The sequence below is a fragment of the Danio aesculapii genome, chromosome 1 (genome assembly GCF_903798145.1).
Source record: "Danio aesculapii chromosome 1, fDanAes4.1, whole genome shotgun sequence".
Taxonomy (NCBI): domain Eukaryota; kingdom Metazoa; phylum Chordata; class Actinopteri; order Cypriniformes; family Danionidae; genus Danio; species Danio aesculapii.
Window position 1 is genome coordinate 39,866,744 of NC_079435.1, and position 21,200 is coordinate 39,887,943.

The 21,200-nt window shown below is 33.1% G+C and overlaps 1 protein-coding gene across 1 annotated transcript in view; it reads left to right on the forward strand.

Annotated features, from left to right (window-relative positions):
* Positions 1-21,200, forward strand: part of cpe (carboxypeptidase E) — a 49,317-nt gene that overhangs the window by 3,526 nt on the left and 24,591 nt on the right. The window lies entirely within an intron of this gene.

Here is a 21,200-nt window from a genome sequence, read left to right on the forward strand (position 1 = left end):
AGCACAGTTTCTGCATTATATTAATTATATTTATAATATGATTTATACATAGTATTACATTAATAACATAATACAAAGTAGGGCTGCTCGATATTGGAAAAATCTGATATTGAGAAATTTTATTTTTCTGCGATAAATATTGCCAAAGTTTCACAAGATAGTTTGAATAGCTCTTTTAGACTGTATTCTGGGGAGTTCAATAGGCATAGGCCAGTATAATTCTATTAAATGTGATAACCTTGGATAAAAATATCATGGTTTCACAGTATTGTGATTATTACTGCTCTAAAATAAGTTCCTTTTAAATGTCTGATTAAAAAACTAAAATGTTTTTTTTTTCCCTTTGAACACAATATATTTTATTTTGAGGAACATTTAATATGTTTTAGAGCAGTAAACGTGTCAGCTGTCATCTGCTGTCATCATTAGTTTCAAAAGTACAGATTACTTTACAATTTAAAATGGCATCTTTGGGGATCTTTTCTGCTGGAGATACGCTTGTCCTAAAAAATGTAAAAAAACCTCAACTTACATATATCGTAGGAACAGTATAGCATAACATTTTGGCAGGCTTTAAAACCTTGACTTTTCCAAACCGCGGTATACCTTAAAAACGGTTATCGTCCCATACCTAAAGTCCAATAGTATTCAGGTACAGAAATTGAATAATCACAATGTAAAAAAAAAGCGTTTCTTACTTTGTCTCGTTTCTAGTCGAAATATCTAAAAAATCTTAGAGCAAGTAAAAATATTGTTTTGTTTTCACTAAATAAGTAATTACGTTTTTCATTATAAAGCAAATTTATCTGCCCTTGGGGTAAGTAATATAATCTTGTTTTTGCTTTGAGATGTAGATATTTAGACTAGAAACAAGACAAATAAATTTTTTATTTGCATATATCATATAAATTCCATAAAAATGCAGTAATTAAATACATTTCTGTAGCTCCTGCTTGACTATAATCCAGACTCAACATTGCTTATCTTTGCGATGTAACTATTGCAGATGCACACATTGGGATATCGATGCTGAAATGATATATTGTGCAGCCCTTAATACAAAGGAGAAAATTTTGTCAGAATTATTAGCCCTCCTTTTAATTTTCTTTCTTTTTTAAATATTTACCAAATGATGTTTAACAGAGAAAGGACATTTTCACAGTATGTCTGATAATATTTATTCTTCTGGAGAAAGTATTATTTGTTTTATTTCAGCAAGAATAAAAACAGTTTTTAATTTTTTAAAATCCATTTTAAGGTCAAAATTTTTAGCCCCTTAAAGCAAATTTTGTTTTTATTGTCTACAGAACAAACCATCATTATAGAATAAATTGCCTAATAACCCTAACCTGCCTAGTTAACCTAGTTAAGCCTGTAAATGTCACTTTAAGCTGTATAGAAGTGTCTTGATAAATATCTAGTCAAATATTATTTACTGTCATCATGGCAAAGATAAAATAAATCGGTCACACTTTACAATAAGGTTCATTAGTTAATGTTAATTAATGCATTTACTAACATGAACAAACAATGAACAATACGTTTACTACAGTATTTGTTCATGTTAGTTAACATTAGTTAATGAAAATACAGTTGTTCATTGTTAGTTCATGTTAACTTACGGTGCATTAACTAATGTTAACAAGCATGGACTTGGATGTTTATAAAGCATTAGTAAATGTTCAATCATGATTTATAAATGCTGTACAAGTGTTGTTCATGATTAGTTCATGTTAGTAAATGAAATAACTAATGAACCTTATTGTAAAGTGTTACCAAAAAATCAGTTATTAGAAATGAGTTATTAAAACTATTATGTTTAGAAATGTGCTGAAAAAGTCTTCTCCCCATTAAACAGAAATTGGGGAAAAAAATAAACAGGGGCTAATAATACTGATATATATATATATATATATATATATATATATATATATATATATATATATATATATATATATATATATATATATATATATATATATATATATATATATATATATATATATATATATATATATATATATATATATATATATACTATATATATATATTTACTTACTCACAGGGATGTTTATATCAAAGTTGATATTTAGCCACACAATGTTGGTGTTTAGTAACATCAAATTTTTTACGAGGTGGTTCGTTAGCCCAACGCTCAACCTCCAACCTGGAGGACCAGGACTTACACGCATATTCTACAGACAATTTAGCTTACATATTATTTTATATATTTAACCATACCAATAATATTTGTATTAAAATATTTTAATTTATGATAATTAATTTCAATAACAATTATAATAATAAATTAAAGGTCCTGTGAGGTGCTTGGAAATATGCTGTGGGCGATTAAGCGGAGAAAAAAAAAAAGAGACATCTAATGCAAGATGAAAACTTTGTGCACCGATCGCTTTATTTACTTCTCCGACTCCACTTTACTTGTATTCAATGTTTGATGTAATCTCAACCGAAACACGATGAGAAGGTTGGACATAGAGTAGCTCCTCCCCTTTCTATCAGTTTTATATCTTCTAAATGTAAATGTTGTCACTGTTTTGGGGCACACTAGCTTATAGATATCCTAAAAACGAATAATACTAATACTAACATCTAAAAGACTTTATTTTAATTTTATGAGACCTTTAACTAATTGTAACTAGTTTCATCGTATGGTACAGTGATACAATCATTTCTGTAAAATATAAATGTAGTTATTACAGCTCATTGTCAGCTGTAGTCCCTGCACACATTAAAAATTCTGCAGTCATGTATTGCGCCTCTAGTACTGACACATTATATTTACTGTATGTTGTCTAAGCAAAGCTGAATCACAGTCTTGATGTGGAGTTCTCTATGTGTGTATGAAGGGACACGTGTGTGTTTTCCTCTTATTTTCGTGTGTATGTAGGAGGGGGAGCCGTTATCCTAAAGGTAGGGCCCCTGTTCCTTAAATAGTATGGTTGACTCTCCTCATGTGTGCTTGCGTAGATATGACTCATTGCATTAAGTCTTTTATTGCTACCAGATGAGTTTCCAGCACCACCCACACCCTGTAGCTCTGGGCAACCAGCTGCACCTCAGAGAGAGAGAGAGAAAGAGAGAGAGAGAGAGAGAGAGAGAGAGAGGAATATCAAAGTGAAGCCCTGTCGTCAATCTAGGGACCTGATTTGATTCTGGATTCAATTCTCGGTTTATATTGTAAATATAGATTCCATTCATATGTAATTGTAATATTTTTAAAACAGTGGACTCTGTTTCAGATGCATAAGTCTTCATAATATGAAATATAGATGGCTTTTTCAAACTGAGATGCCATTTTTATATATATTATATCACCTGTCACAATAATCAGTATCGACTTATTGCAAAATACACACTTTAGAGGTTCAAGACACCCACATTTTAACAGATTTGTGTGTGTTGAGCATCAGTTAAGGCAACGTTAGCACCTGTTAGCTTTAATTGTGAGGAAAACTGGATAATTCTGTGTTTTTGTCAGCTAATTTCATCTTCCAGGTTTAAAATCATTTTTTGTTGGGCGAGATCAAGATCTGTGATCTGCCTGTCCAGTGGTGACATGTCGGTTTCTCATTATTATTCATATCTGAGATTTCTTCCTATGAGAAGACGCTGCTTCTTAATTATTCATGTCAGCACATGCTTTCCGATCACAGACCCATATGGACAGACCTGCCAAGCTGTAAGACAGCGCACGGCATGCAGGATTTAGGTGTTTGTGTAGGCTTGTGTTTGTTTCCATAATCCACACGGTTTGCTGCATGGCTTTTCCCGTGATGCTCTCCGGGCTACCAATACAGTCAACCTGTTTGTGTGTAGAAAGCATTTTTGTCGGGAGAGCTGTACGAGAATTGGAGAATGGCGGACTTTGTCTTTTATCAGTTGAGTTTGTTACCACTCAGACACATCGCCTATTCGTGCTGCCATGTTCTCACTTGTTTAAAATCCTCCAGATTGTCGGCGCCTATAGACTAGTGGTTAGTGCGTCAACGTGTGGCACTGGGGTGCTCACGGTGACCCGAGTTTGATTCCCAGATTGAGGTCCTTTGCCGATCCTACCCCTATCTCTGGTCCCCACACTTTCCTGTCTGTAAAATCTCCACTGTCCTATCCCAATAAAGGTGAAAACCCATAAGAAGAAAATTCTATAAAAAAGTCCTCCAGATTACCGGCAGGGCTAATGATTAGAATAGATGGGGGAAAAGACCTGCTGTACTGCTATTCAGTGTGTCTGCATTCAGACCTGGAGAAATCCTTCTCATTTATAGTGTTTACATGATTATCTTTATAATTATATAACAAATTGTGGTTATATATTTTATGAAATCACAAATAGCCAATCATATATGTAACGGCATTAAATTACTTTTCATTTTAACTTTAAAATCATGTGTCTCCTCACGTTTTGTATGCGATTATTTTTTGTCTGTTTCCCCTTGCTCTGCTGGCCACGCTCACTCCTCCCTCTGCTCACAGCGCTCCACACCCATCATGTAGCATTTAAAAAAAATAGGTAGACTTGAACTGAAAGAGGGGGGTTTCATGACCCTTTAAGAGACACCAGTTTATTAATGCTCCAGTTTATTGAAATAGCACCATGGTCCTGCAAGACACGACTTTTCGTTCCACAAAGTCAGTGTTTTTACTTTTGGTCTTTAGTATTATTAATGTCATGAACATTGCATTATTAGGCTGTTGTTAGGCCTGTCACAATATCTATTTTTGCTGTACAATATATTTCACCAAATTATATAGTGAGATTAATTTAATAATTAAATTATTGTAATTTTAAGACCATTTTATGCCACTCATTATAAAATGCCAGAATGACAATATAATATCATCACAATGCAAGTACACTCTTCCAAAGAACATATCATATTTTATTCTTAAGAATATTTAATTTAATTATAGTCAATTTAATAATAATAATAATAATAATAATATTTAACAATTTAATAATTAGGCATTGGAATCTCATTTTAATATAAAAATGTGGGGCGGCACACTGGTCTGAGTCCCAGCTGGGCTAGTTGGCATATCTGTGTGGAGTTTACATGTTCTCCTCGACCTCATGTGGGTTTCTTCTGGGTGCTCCGGTTTCCCCCACAGTCTAAATTGGCTGTAGTGTATGTTTGTAAATGTGAGAGTGTATGGGAGTTTCCCAGTTCTGGGTTGCAGCTGGAAAAACATATGCTGGAATAGTTGGTGGTTCATTCCCAAGTGGTGACCTTTGAAATAGAGACAGAAGGAAGCTGAAGGAAAATAAATGAATATGAAAATGCACTAGTGTAAATGACCACCTTTAACAATTCATGGTTTTTGAGAATTGACATAGAAACTGACACTTTTTTAAAACTATGAATTGAAAAGCAAGTGCTGTTGTTGAGTGTTACGGCGGGGCAGAAATAGCTGTTGTCCTGGAGACAGATCAGCTTAGCATCATGAGCCACGCGCTTCGCTGTGCTCAGTCAGATGAGGAAGAGGATGAGTGGAAGAATTAGAGCTCAGAAACAGGCCATCTGCTCCGCTAAGTGAACATGTGACAACACCTACAGTATATCAGATACACACATTCACGCATTACTGTAGCTTGTCGAATACAAACAAATGATAAGATCTGGCCTTTTCATTGCTTCCTTTTAATGGGGGAGTCTTAAGCTTTTTAGACATTATAGATAATAGATTTTTGATTATATTTTAATCAAATATACTTTATATATATACAGTTGAAGTCAGAATTATTAGCCCCCCTTTGATTTTTTTTCTTTTTAAAATATTTCCCAAATGATGTTTAACAGGTTCAGGAAATTTTCACAGTATGTCTGATAATATTTTTTCTTCTGGAGAAAGTCTTATTTGTTTAATTTTGGCTAGAATAAAAGCACTTTTAAATTTTTTAAACACCATTTTAAGGTTAAAATTATTCGCCCCTTTAAGCTGTATTTTTTTTTTTGATTGTCTACAGAACAAACCATCATTATACAATAACTTGCCTAATTAACCTATCCTGCCTAGTTAACCTAATTAACCTTGTTAAACCTTTTTTTAAGCTGTATTGAAGTGTCTCGAAAAATATCTACTCAAATATTATTTACTGTCATCATGGCAAAGATAAAATAAATCAGTTATTAGAAATGAGTTATTAAAACAATTATGTTTAGAAATCTTCTCTCCGTTAAACAGAAATTGGGGGAAAAAATAAACAGGGGGCTAATAATTCAGGGGGGCTAATAATTTTGACTTCAACACTATATATATGTAAATATTAGTGCATATGCCACTAACGTATTTTTTTTTAAATAGGGACAAATTTAAGGTTTCTGAGTCCAGCCTAGAAATACTAATTAATTATAAATTTAAAGTCTTTATACATTGGCAATGTTTTTTTTTTAAAGTTTTGATTGAACAAAAAATGTTTCGGGTGTTTTCACACCCGCCTTATTTAACGGGTTAAATCACACTAGAGTTCTTTTTCCCTCTTGGAATGGTTCATTTGGGCAGGTGTGAATGTATCAATCACACTTGAGTGCGCACCAAAAGCAGAACAAAAAAGCGTACAGAGACCTCCTTGAAAAAGTGGTCTTGTTGCGCTTTCAAATGAATCCTGGAGTGGTTCATTTGTGGTGAGAACATGATCCGAACTAAACCAGACCCAATCGCAAAAAGTACTGCGCCTTTTTGGACTGATCCAGCTGCTGGAGTCCGATGCACTGTCCCATCTTATGGGCTATGGAGGATAAATATTTGTTGACAGCGCTTTACCATCAATTTTAAACAGAGAGAGAGGGGGAAAAACATTACCTGATGGATCGTATGCAATATTTCAGGAAGATGACCATGTCGCAGTTTAGTTAAATTAATTCACGCCTCCCCCTACAGTGACTTGCACCTTCACTGTTTGCAATGCATTAAAACATTGTTTTCCAGCCGCAGCCACGCTTCATTCTCCAAATGAATAGTCTGTCTAAAGTGATCTATACAAACTATATAGTATACTATGACCAGGGATACAATCAGCCAGTGCAGCCGTCCCTCCATAGTAAAAAGTGACATTTTGTGTCTGCCAGTTTGTTTACTTGTGGGAGTTCCATTGGCATTTTCCCGCACGTTAATTCTGACCAATCGAATAGCAGTTTAGGAAATACGTTCATTAACATCTGGCCAATGAGTGATGATTTTGTCACATGACTGCATTTTTTGGTTCATTTCGACTTGTTCGGGCCAAAGCAATCAGTGTGGTGTGAAAAAGACCCAAAAATGGCCGAAAAATGCTCCAATGCATCATTTGTTGCCCTTGGTCCTGACCAAATGAACCGAACCACAGATGTGAAAGCACCCTTAAACTAGTACATTTTGTAAGGTTAGTATAATTCCTGTTTTCTGTTTTATATTTTATTTCTCAGTACTGGGTTGTGGCTGGAAGGGCATCCGTAAAACATATGCCTAAATAGATGGCAGTTCATTCCACTGTGGCGACGCCTAAAAAAATAAGGGACTAAGCCAAAGAAAAAAATGAATCAATGTTTTATATTTTACTAAGTACAGGTCAGAATGCCTAAATTGTTTCATTTTTGTAAATATATCTGAATAATAATCAAAACTAATACAACTTTTTTAATTTGAGACATGTAAGCATAACATATTATGAAATATTTTAAGAATGATATTAAAAATAGCTTATATTCTTGGAAATTGTCAGATTAATTCTTTAGTATCTGTACAGTTTCATGCTGGACTGAACATTTATTTATTTCCTGAAAAATTAAGAGCATAACTAAAGCAAGGGAAACTCTCTTTCAGCCTCTGTGGTTTTTGCATGAGGGGTGTGAACAAAGTGGTATCTTCCACTAAGCCAAAGTTCATTAATAATACATCCTAGAGGGATTCCACATCTGTTTTCATCTCTTGCAGTCTCTTTTTTCCAGTCTATAATCTGTTGTAGTTTATAGTGTTCTAAATGTAAATGTAACTCACTGTCTCCTCAATTCTTCCGTCATCTATAGCTCTGCATGGAGATTGTTATTTAGATTGTGTCTTATGTCATCCACTGACCATTTAGGAAATATGAGTGTGTTTCCACTGAAGAAGTGTGCTGAATCAATTATCGTGAATGAATGGTCTCTTTTGGTCAACATAGGCTGGAAACCTGCGTGTCTCTAACGTGACTGCTTGTGTTTGTCCATGTCTTTATGACGTCATTTAGAACGCACATTTCCTGACTCAGCTGATGGATTCATGGATGGATAGTTTTTGTAGAACTTGCTGCACGATATTGGAAAAAAATATATATTTTAATATTTTGGTTTTCTACTATATACGGTACACTGTAAAAAATGCTGGGTTCCATCATCCATGCAATCAGTTTGTGTTGGGAAAACATGAAGTTCCCCTAAAAGCTCCCAAAACCCAAGATTTGCGTTGCTTTAGTTGCTTTAGTCTGCTCAATTTAGTTTGAACAAGCAGCAAATATGTTTTTTGTGTGTATTGCCATATCAATACAGTGTTCCCAGATTACTTGCATATCTGTATTTGGAAATAACTTATCATTTTAGATTGATTGGCATGATCTTTTCACGCTGAAAAAATAAATATATACGTTGTAAAATATTACAAATATTATAATTATTAATATTAATATGAATTAATTATTATTAATATTTGTTACAGCTATTTTTTAGTTTTTCCAAAGTATAATTTAACTTTGGTTCATGCTTTAAAAAATAATTTAATCTAAATCAAAAATATTTATTGTAGTCAAGAAAAAAAATTACATTAACACAAAGTAAAAATATTGTTTACTAATTACACATAATATTTTACTGTGGAGCAGATTTTTATTATGCAAAAAAAAAATTAGATTTTAGATCGAAGTATAGTTTTGTTTGCACCAACCTACACTGTAAAAAATTATAAGATCAGTTAGTCCAGCATATGCTTTTAGGTCACTTATTAAACTAACTAAATGTTTTCTAACTTAATTTCATAAGTTACGCAAGCAGTTTTAAGTTAGTTTAACATGATATAAGTTCAGTGGACTCATAAGGGTAATTGGATTCCGCTTAAAAATTTAAGGCAACCTGGATTTTTTTACAGCGTACACTCAAAAAATGACTTGCTGCATATTTAAACTACTTTTTCTTAGGGACAACTTAATTGTTTTATGTCTTACCCACTTAAATTTGTAAAAACAATTAAGTTAACTTACTTAATTTCTGTTGGGACAACATGAATGAACTGTGTGGAAAGCAACATTTTTTACAGTGTAATTTGTTACCCCTAAATTGATAAATTTCCCTTAAATTATAGTTTTCAGTTAACTGAAAAATGTCATTTAATATAAATCAAAATATTTAATATTCCCAAGAAAGAAATAAAAAACATTTACTCAAAGGTAAAACAATGTTTTCGTAGGCCATTAATTGAATTACTTTGATTCAACAGCTTTGTGGTTTTCCGGAGTCTAATTAACATGCAGTAACAAAAATAAAATGATCAAATAACACGTCATTGTAAATAATGAAATAAATTTTGAACTGTGGTGTTGGAAAACTATAATCCCAACTCATCATTGCAGATACAGCGATGTGACTATTACAGATGCACATATTGTGATGCTGAAAGGATACAGTTAAAGTCAAATATTTTCCAAATGATGTTTAACAGAGCAAGGAATTTTGGTAACACTTTAAAATAACTATCCGTTATAACTAGTTAATAGATCATTATCAAACTGTTAGTTAATGGGTTATACATGACTTGTTAAATATTAGTTAATAGTTTGTTTATATTTATAACTATCCGTTATAACTAGTTAATAGACCATTTATAAACTGTTAGTTAATGGGTTATAAATGACTTGTTAAATAATAGTTAATAGTTTGTTTATATGTATAACTATCCGTTATAACTAGTTAATAGACCATTTATAAACTGTTAGTTAATGAGTTATAAATGACTTGTGTAATAAAAGTTAATTGTTTGTTAATTATTTATAACTGTGTCTTATAGATAGCCAATAGATAACTTACAAGCTGTTAGTTAACAAGTTCTAAATGACTTGTTAAGTGTATTTTAATGATTTATAATTATACCTAATAAATTAGTAATAGATCATGAACAAGCTGTTAGTAAATTACTTACTAAAGACTTATTAAGGATCAGTTAATACTTTATATATGTTATTGGGACGTTATTCATTGCAACTATTCTTCATTTGTTAACTGTTAGTAAATGAGGAATAGCTGCAACTTTAGAATAACATCCCAATAACATACATAAGCTAATAACTAACACTTAACTAATATATTAACTCACACTTTACAGATCAGTTGTTCATATTAGTTCAGTTGTTTAACCATCTACTAATACCAGTGAAACTTTGTAGAACAGCAAATGGATGGAATAAGATCATGCTACAGAAATTTGATGTGATGTCATGCCATTTATAACTCATAAACAAACAGTTTATTAATGGTCTATTAACTAGTTATAACGAATAGTTATTCTAAAGTATTACCGGATTTTTTCACAGTACTTCTTATAATATTTTTTCTACTGGAGAAAGTCTTATTAGTTTTATTTCGGCTAGAATAAAAGCAGTTTTTAATTTAAAAAGAAAACATTTTAATTTCAGTATTATTAGCCCCCTTAAGCAATTTTTTTTCAATTGTCTCCAGAACAACCCATCATTATACAATGACTTGCCTAACTAACCTAACTTGCCTGGTTAACCTAATTTAACCAGTAATGACTTTAAATTTATATATCTAGTAAATTATTATTTACTGTCATTATGGCAAAGATAAAATAAATCAGTTATTAGAAATGAGTTATTAAAACTGTTATGTTTAGAAATGAGTTGAAAAAAATTATCTTTCCTTTAAACAGAAATTGGGGAACAGAATATACAGGGGGGAGGGGGGGGTGATAATTCTGACTTCAATTGTATATTGTGCAGACCTGGTAGAAATGACAGTATATACGAAATGGAACTAAATGTATTATTCATGTTTGAGGTTACAGGAGGGAGTCTTTCCTGTTATGTAAGGTGATTATAATGCGATTCTTTTTTGTTATCATGTGGTCAGTTGAGGATCAGGAGGATTATAATAAAATCCTTCTCCGTTATGAAGATGAGACAGCAGTTTCTGTTTTCTATGATTCTGCATTTCTCATCTTTGGACTCTCTGTTCTCTCAGTCTGCGGCTCTCAGACCAAAAAACCCAATTTGAAAGAGCAGCTTGATGACTTCCAGTAAACAAAATGTTGTGCTGGCGTGTGGCTGTTTTTCATTAGAAAGTCTTTAGGGATAAAAAAAAATATTGTTCAAATCAAATGAGGAGGAAGGAAATGAACTGCAAACTCATAAATGCTGGTAGAATTAATGTTTGATAATGTAGCTCCTGCTCCAATTGTCACTCCACTAATATACTAATTGTAGGTCACTGACTTACTGCAGAATACTACAGTTTTAATACTGCAGAAATAATTAACTTTATGTAAAAATTTCCATGAATTAATCACTTTTTTATCGCCAATTTGTGAACTGTGTGTAAAAAAGTAACAAACAAGATCTTTTCCTGTTTATTAAAGCCTGTAGGCTGATTTATATTTGAGGTTTATGAGGATGTGATGGTTAAAGTGTACGATAATGATGAATGAGTTGGTGTAATGTGTCATGCAAAGAAAGGGGTTAATTCAAACTATAGTCAGACATTAATATATGCCGATATGTAATGATTCAATACATGGTGATAATGAACATGCACAGTATTTTTTTGCGGGCACTTTAAAATGCTGTAAATATTTATTTATTATTTAAACCTTTTTTTGTACTTTAAACTATTTTTTTCCCCTAATATTCATATTGTATTTGCAGTGGTGTTTACAAAAGCGTGAAAATGCTTTAGGATTAATTGTTTATCTTAATCGTTCAAACATGAACATTTTCACATGTTAATCTGACTTGTTACATGCTAAAATATTGATAGAAATTTTCTCATTGTTGATTTTACTAGATTAACAAAAATTTACTAATGAGACTTTTTGTAGTGTTAAGTGTTAGACCTTTATATTTCGGAACAAATATAAGCAATGCACTATTTGATCTTTTTATAGGCTACCTGTTAAAGTAACCTTTTTTTGCGTTGTCATTACATGATCTGGTAAAAATAAATCATTTTCGGAATTTATTCAGTAAATGTGTTTCCACTTTAGTGTATGCACATATTATTTTATTGATTAAAAGTTTTTACTGTTCAGTTGTAAGCATACATTTTTTATTTTCATTATTTTTATTTGTCTTTTATATAACAATACAAATTAAATATTGAGAGAGGTAAGGTGATATATTGTCCATTGTTAATCCCATCTCCTAACCTCTCATTTATTAACTCAATCAACAAAACAAAACAAAACAAAACAAAACAAAACAAAACAAAACAAAACAAAACAAAACAAAACAAAACAAAACAAAACAAAACAAAACAAAACAAAACATATGCCAAATTAAGTATATTAGATACATAATTACATAACATCAGAGAATAACTGGATACAGATGGGGAAAAAAAAAAAAAAATTAATTAATAAATAATAATAATAATAATAATAATAACAATAATTTTATTTATTATTTTCTTTATATATTTTATTTATTTATATATTTTATTATATTATTTATTTATTTTATTTATATATTTTAATAATAAACTTCTAATAAAATGATAAATGTTGCAGGTTGCCAGCACCGGGTGTAATAAGAAGGCCTTTGATGTAGTCAAGAAAGGGATCCCAAGTCTTATAAAAGCAATCTAGTAAGCCGGAGAGTAAGCATCTTAGCTTTTGAAGTCTGATACAGTGAAAGTCTAATATTTCCCAAATTATGCTAAACAGAGTAAGCAATTGTTCACAGTACGTCTTATAATATTTTTTTTTCTGGAGAAAGTCTTATTTGTTTTATTTCGGCTAGAATAAAAGCAGTTTTTTATGTCCTGTATACACGTGTCATGTGCAAGGCAAAAGTGTGTTTCCACTTTAGAAGTATGGCACGTCTGGCTAAAATTGTCTTAAAAGCAACAAGCTTGCTGTTACGGACTGTCAAATCAGGTCCAAGGGATACTCCAATGAGGGTTAGAGGACTATATTGATTTTGAGGGCTTTATTGAATGTATTGAAAACACATGAGCCCACATGTTGTACATTTTTATGCACATTTTTTAAATTTATGAGCATCTTTTCGTCCCCATGAAGCATTTTTTATGCGCAAATCCAAAATGCGCATAAAAACAGGTGGATGGCAACATAGCTCATGATAAAAGCTTCAGCAATTAAATTCAACAAGAAAATGTGATACTGTCATGAGCCTAGTTTTTCATAGCCAGATCTGTATATAGTTCTATACTTTGAAATTAAAACACATTTACCTCATCTGTTGAGATGATGACAGTGAATTGCAGAGCTTGCCTAAATATATCCACATCACTATCATTTGATCGTTTCTTAGAAGACTGAAATATTACCTATTTATTAATGTTAAGGGTGTTACGGTGGCACAGTGGGTAGCACGATTGCCTCACAGCAAGAAGGTCCCTGGTTCGAGTCCCGGCTGGGCCAGTTGGCATTTCTGTGTGGAGTTTGCATGTTCTTCCCATGTTGGCGTGTGGTTCCCCCCCAGTCCAAAGACTTGCGGTACAGGTGAATTGAATAAGCTAAATTGGCCACAGAGTGTGAATGCAAGAGTGTATGGGTGTTTTCCTGTGTAGGGTTGCGGCTGGACGGGCATCCGCTGTGTAAAACATAAGCTGGATAAGTTGGAAGTTCGTTCCGCTGTGGCGACCCCTGGTGAATAAAGGGACGAAGCCGAAAAAAAAAAAATCTATGAATGAATATTAATGTTAATCAAAGTGATCACTTATTGATTAAACAACTTATTAAACAAACATCACCAGCTCATTGCTGTGTGATCAATCAAATCATATTGTTTGTGCACACATTAAAAAACTAAATATTTAAAAGAAAATATTTTAAAAGAATAGAAATATGAAATGTTACAAATCTCCATCAAAACGCCTTACAGCAAATGAAAACAACTGGATTCAATTAAAATCATTTATTTTAAATATTGCTAGACTTTTATAGATCAAAAATATATAATAATATTTACCCAATAAACCTGTAAATCCAGCAACTGGTTTTTTAAAGTGGTCTCCTAATTATTTCCACACATATTTACATATTTGTCATCAAACAAATCAGCTTGACAAATATAATATGTACAAAGTTAAAGCTAATTTGCTCCATGAACACATGAGATTATTCGTTATTTAGTATCATTTATCAGCAGCCCTTATATTTATTTCACTGTGAGATCCAATAAACAGCCTACATGTTAAAGGAATTATAGCCTGTTCACAAGTTTGCCAGTGACATTGAATTATTATTTTAAGACCTTTATTTCAGGCAAGTAATTGCGGGATCCACTTTTAATTTAAAACCAAAAGTGACACTTAAGTTACATTTAGATACTGTTAAGTGGCTATAATTTGTCTTAAACATCCATGAGGGCTATGTTGAGGAAATCTCCTAAATGAGGTTAACAGATGTTGTATAACAGTTCTCGTCTTTCTGAAGTGTATAAATATATATTTCTTTGTTAGCGGAGAAAAAAAAGAGGGATGAAGAGATGGGGAGAGATATAAGAACAGGAGAAATGTGATACTGTTATTGTACGTGAGGAATGGTGTTGATGTTACTGGAAATGTTGAGAGAGAGAGAGTTTGGTGTATGCTGTGTGGCTTTGAAATGTGTTATTTTAGACGTTTGTTTGTCTGTTTCACTGATAGATTAGCAGTTCTCAGCTCATCTGAACAGCAGATGAGGAAGTCAGTGCTGCGCTCAGAACAGATTTTCTTTATTTTGAAAAGATTCAAAAATATATAACTTTATAAGAAAGGGGATCTTTGTTCTTTGCTGGTCTGTGTGGGATTTCACACTTTTTTGGGATGATCTGTGTGAAAACACTTCAGTGGAGCCCACCTGATACACTGATTGTTGCTTTTTCAGACTAGGCGTAAAAGCGGTTATAATGTATCCCATTTTTTAACATAATTATGAAAGATTTTATAAAACGTTTTCAAAGTTCAATGCAAAGAGAGACATTGGCTTTTACAGAGTTAAAAAGCTAGCAAAGTTAGCAAAACCTACAGTGAATGAAGTTTGCGGACTACAAAAAAATACATCCGGGCTAGTGAGATTACAAACGCTTTACCACATGCATACACCCTGCACAGACAACCCACGCAGCGAAGGGCCATAGCCAGATGCGTTGTAACGTTATGGCAGAGAAAGCTAAAATGCCATACAAACGCTGCTATTTCCACAAAGCTCCTTCTGTTTCTGTAAGAGAGAAGTGCTTAGAATTACTTTTTAATTATGTTCCAGAGAATTAAAAAAAATATATAGCTAGCATTTGACAAAGAAGAGCTTCCAGAATCTCTCCCAGTTCAGTGCTGGATTCGGCTAAAACTCCTCAATAGGAGTTTTAGCAGCAGCTCCAACCACAATAGAAGAAGCTGTGGATTGTGAGCCACAACCTGTAAGTGTTTTTATTTGTTAAAATTGATCAATTACATGCATATTGTCTAGCGTTAATGGTAAACTGTAGCAGTGACATAAACAAGGCTGTAAACGATGGGAAATGCTGTTTGGCACTGCTAACAATTCATCTACAAATTCATATTTATCCGTTAAACCCCTGTAAACACGTTTCAGAGCTCAAAATTAAGGATTTACCAAATTTATCTCTGACCACACCAAACAATAATTATTTCTTAGCCACAAATCTCCTATTAAAGCAATATTGTAAAAAAAAATGATAATTAAACCATATTAACAAAAATAAAAGCAAATGAAAAAAAAAAGCAGGTGAAAAACATACCGTGTGAGATAATGAAAGGATGATCACGTGCAGACGGTTAACATTAGGCCGATTAATAATCTGTTCAAAGCGAAAGCAACCGGTGCTGCTTACAAAAAGACAAATTTGGAGCTCTTGAAAGCAGCAAGACTGTGGGTGCATGAGCATAACTTTTTGTCTAGTCTATTTGAAAGAGAACCGATCACAGTTGTGTTTCCAGACACGGTTGCTTTATGAAAGTAAACATGCGCACACGTTTTAAACAGTCGCGCGCATCACATCAGCTGTTGGCGCGAGTGATCATCCTCCCATTCGGTATTCACCTGCTCCCGCGAACACATTTTTGTCAGTCGTGCTGCTTCTCGATTCTAAGATCACATTTGCACCCATATTGGGTCATCCTTATGGTCCAACTATGCTTTTAAGAAAAAAACAATTTAAAAATGATTTTCAACCAGCCAAAGTGGCTAGTGGGAGCGGCAGTCTAACCCGCCAAAGCTCAAATCTACCCACATTTGGCGAGTTGGCGCGTGTTAATGTCAAGCCCTGATCTCCAGCAGGAAAATATATCTAAAGATACCATTTTAAATTGTAAAGAAATCTGTGTTTTTGTAAATTATGAAGAGAGCAGACGTCGATGATTCATTTGAATTTTTTGGCCTGACATGTTTACTGTTCCAAAATATTTGAAATGCTTCTCAAAATAAAATATATTGGCTGTGTCCGAAATCACCTACTACTCAGTAGGTACTGCATTTGAATTTGAATTTGCTACTCGACTGATAGAAAAGTATGTTGAATACAGTATGAATGTGAGTAATATGAATGGAGCTCAGACGTACTACGGATGCCATTTTGTTATCATCATGTAACAAACCCGCTTCACTCCCATTCATTAATTATCTCGTGGTGCATCATGGGATAGCAAAGTGTCCATCGGGTACGCGCTTCAGAAGTAGAAGGTCATCCGGGTACTTCTCACATACTGTTTTTCAAATTCTATGAATTTGGACATACTACTCGGCTCGCATACTGATTTTAGTGTACTATATAGTATGGAAGTATGCGATTTCAGACGCAGCCATTATGTTCAAATAAAAAAAAGTTATTGTTTTTTACCCACACGTTTAAAAAGAATATATTTTGGAGCAGTAATCATGATACTGTGAAACCGTGGTATTGTTATTCAAGGTTATCATACCGTTAGAATCTTATACCAGCCCATGCCTATTTTGGACTGTGGGGGAAACTGGAGCACCCGGAGGAATCCCACACGAACCCGGGGAGAACATGCAAAATGCCAACTGACCCGGGACTCGAACCAGCAACCTTCTTGCTGTGAGGCGACTGTGCTAACCACTGAGCCACCATGCCGTCCTTATACTGCACATCCCATCCAAAAAAACAAAAGACAAACACCTTCATTTTCTGACTCTCTCTCTCTCTCTCTCTCTCTCTCTCTCTCTGCTTACACACACACACACACACACACACACACACACACACACACACATTCAGAAGCACATTTCCTGCGGACAGGCCTGGGAATACTTTGCTTTGACTTTAACATCTGTGAAAGAGTTTGGCAGCAATTTCATTTTGAAGTAATTGCAGCTTCAAAGGCTGCTTGTAAATGTGACAGGGACACACGTCCATATTTAACAGCCTGAATACACACACACGCACTGTGGATAGTCCACACACGCAGCTCTTTGATTGTGAGATGTTGAATATTTAGATGTTCAGGGGAGGCAATGAAATAGATGGCTATAAAAAGGCCAGAGCCTGCAAGAACCCCTGCTGAATAAAACTGCGCTTCCATCTGCTTCCAATCTGTGTGTGCAGGGCAAATACATGTGCATTCAGTACTGTATGCCTTTGTTTTCTTGTTGGATTTTCTAAACTGGTCTGACCAATCTCTTTCAGAGCACACATCCTGTATAAAGTGCTTATATATTGTGCATAATTGTAGGTAAACATTGTCACTTCAAAGCATCTAGTCAGTATTGCGTGATTATTGGTGTGATTTTGTACTGCAGTTCTCAGAGGCTTGTGCTTCTAAGAGTAACAGTGGAAAATGTTGAGTGTCCTTTCCTGGCCTCTGCCGATTTGTGCTTTTGTTACCTGAGGGATGAAATGTGTGTGTGTGCGTGTGTTGGTGCTGGTGTTTGCGCATGAATATGTTAGGGAGGGTTTAAATGGGTCAGGTCATTGTGTGAAAGCAGAGAGGATTCTGGAAAGCTCTAAGGACATTACTTGAGCCCATGTTTGTACTGGGTCTTAGTTTTAAATATATTGTGTTTTTTTGTGAGACAGGAAGAGAAAATATTGTACAAATTTATATTTGGTATTTTTAGAAATGCACTATATAAAAAAGGCTGGGTTGTTTCAAGCTGTTACAAAACCTAGATTTGCCAAGATAACGCCAAGTACTGTTACACTAGGCATAGTGACATAAATATTGAACATTAAAAACTTTTGTATTGTATTATATGTAACGTTTGTGACTTAGAAAAATTCAAAACAAATTAATTGTTATGATTATGCTGTATTATTTTACATTTGAATATTTAATTACTGTATACCTGAATACATTTCGACTCTTTTGATGCTGTTTATTTAATTAGCATATTTTTCTTTATTATTATTTTTCTATGCTTATAGATTGTTTGTTATATGTTACGCACCCTTTATGAATCATTCATTCATTCAGTTTCTATTCAGCTTATTCCCTTTATTAATCTGGGGTCGCCACAGTGCAACGAACCGCCAACTTATCCAGCATATGTTTTAAGCAGTGGATGCCCTTGCAGCTGCAACCCATCACTGGGAAACATCCATACACTCCCATTCACACACACACAGAACCTATGAACAATTTAGCTTACCCAATTCACCTGTACTGCATGTCTTTGGACTGTGGGGAAACTGGAGCACCCGGAGGATACCCACGCGAACAAGGAGAGAACATGCAAACTCCACACAGAAATGCCAACTGACCCAGCCGAGGCTTGAACCAGCGACCTTCTTGCTGTGAGGCGACAGCGCTACCCACTGTGCCACCGTGCTGCTCCCTATGAATCATCCCAATATAAAATTATAAATTCTGTCCAAACTCAACTAGAGAAATTGTACTCATATCGCAATATTCAGATGAAGTCAATATTATTAGTCCCCTTTGATTTTTCTTTTCTTTTTAAAATATTTCCCAAATGATGTTTAACAGAGCAAGGAAATTTTCACAGTATGTCTGACAATATTTTTTCTTCTGGGGAAAGTCTTATTTGTTTTATTTCATCTAGAAAAAAAGCAGTTTTTAATTTTTTTAAAAACATTTTAAGGTCAAAATTATTAGCCCCTTTAAGCTATATTTTTTTGATAGTCTACAGCACAAACCATCATTATACAATAACTTGCCTAATTACCCTAACCTGTCTAGTTAACTTAATTAACCTAGTTAAGCCTTTAAATGTCACTTTAAGCTGTTTGAAGTGTCTTGAAAAATATCTAGTCAAATATTATTTACTGTCAAACCTGGCAAAGATAAAATAAACCAGTTGTTAGAAATGAGTTATTAAAATTAATATGTTTAGAAATGTGTTGAAACTAGATATGAGAAAATAAAGTATGAGGTGACATGAAAAAACATCTGAAAAGTCATGTTTGCTCTCTCTAATTAATTCTCCATCTGTTCAGTCCATCCATTATGGATGTTATGCAGATTAATGGTGTGTGTGTGTGTGTGTGTGGTTATCTTGACATCTGGCTAGGTGTTCTTGGAGCAGTAATTCTCAGTAAATCCACAACCTCCATCAGAATCAATCAGCACTCTCTATAAACAAGAGGAGATCAAGGCCATTAAAGTACACAAATGATATGTCGTGTGGAAACAAAGGAGCTGCAGTACAATATCTCATATGAAATCAAAAATAAATAAAAACAACTCACTTTAGTTTGACCTCCATGGGTAATAATTCATAACCATTTAAATTAAATAATTGTACTCATTGTTTAATAGGACATGTCTGTGTATGTTTGTGTGCAGTTGATGTGCAGTTGAAGTCAGAATTATTAGCCCCCCTTTGAATTTTTTTTTCTTTTTTAAATATTTCCCAAATGATGTTTAACAGATTCAGGAAATCTTCACAGTATGTCTGATAATGTTTTTTCTTCTGGAGAAAGTCTTATTTGTTTTATTTCGGCTAGAATAAAAGCAGTTTTTTAATTTTTAAAAAACCGTTTTAAGGTCAAAATTATTAGCCCCTTTAAGCTATATTTTTTTTCGATAGTCTACAGAACAAACCATCGTTATACAATAACTTGCCTAATTACCCTAACATGCCTAGTTAACCTAATTATCCTAGTTAAGCCTTTAAACATCACTTTAAGCTGTATAGAAATGTCTTGAAAAAATATTTAGTCAAATATTATGTATTGTCATCATGGTAAAGATAAAATAAATCAATTATTAGAAATGAGTTATTAAAACTATTGTGTTTAGAAATGTGTCGGAACAAATCTTCTCTCTAAACAGAAATTGGGGGAAAATAAACAGGGGGCTAATAATTCTGATTTCAACTGTATATGCACTGTGTAATGTTGAACTTTGTACTTTGCAGTCTTTTAACAATTTCCATATGATTATAAACATTTTTAATTTATTGTTATTTTGTTTGATCTTTTAAATTAGCATTTTTTTTGTAAATTTAATTAGTCTTGAATATTTTATTTAAAAAAATAACAAAGAAATATTTTTAAATTCCAAGAAAGTATTGTTAATGAAATGTTAGTAGCATTTATAACATTTAATTTTCATATATTATAAAATTTGTCACATATTAATTCAATGCATTATGCCAGCAATATTGAATTAGTAAATAATAATAATAATAATAAAAATATGTATAATTTGAGAATATAGTATTTTGCACAAATGATGGAACTTATGCTCTAAAATGTATTGCTTGTTAATTTAACTTTTTTATATTTTATTTTTTTAACTACTTATGACATAAAAGTATCATTTTCTTCAAAGTCTTGCCTACTTTAATGCCAAAACAAAAAAAAACTATTAATATTTACATTTTGTAATAAATATAATACAGAAATTTTTAATAATTAGTTTAATTCAGTTTTTCTTTTTTGAATTTCTCTGTTCATACTTAATAGAATCATTACAATAAAATACACCATGAATCAAATGTATGCATTTATGTATGTCTTTGACACCCCAGCATGCACAGGACGTCAATATCACGTCAGA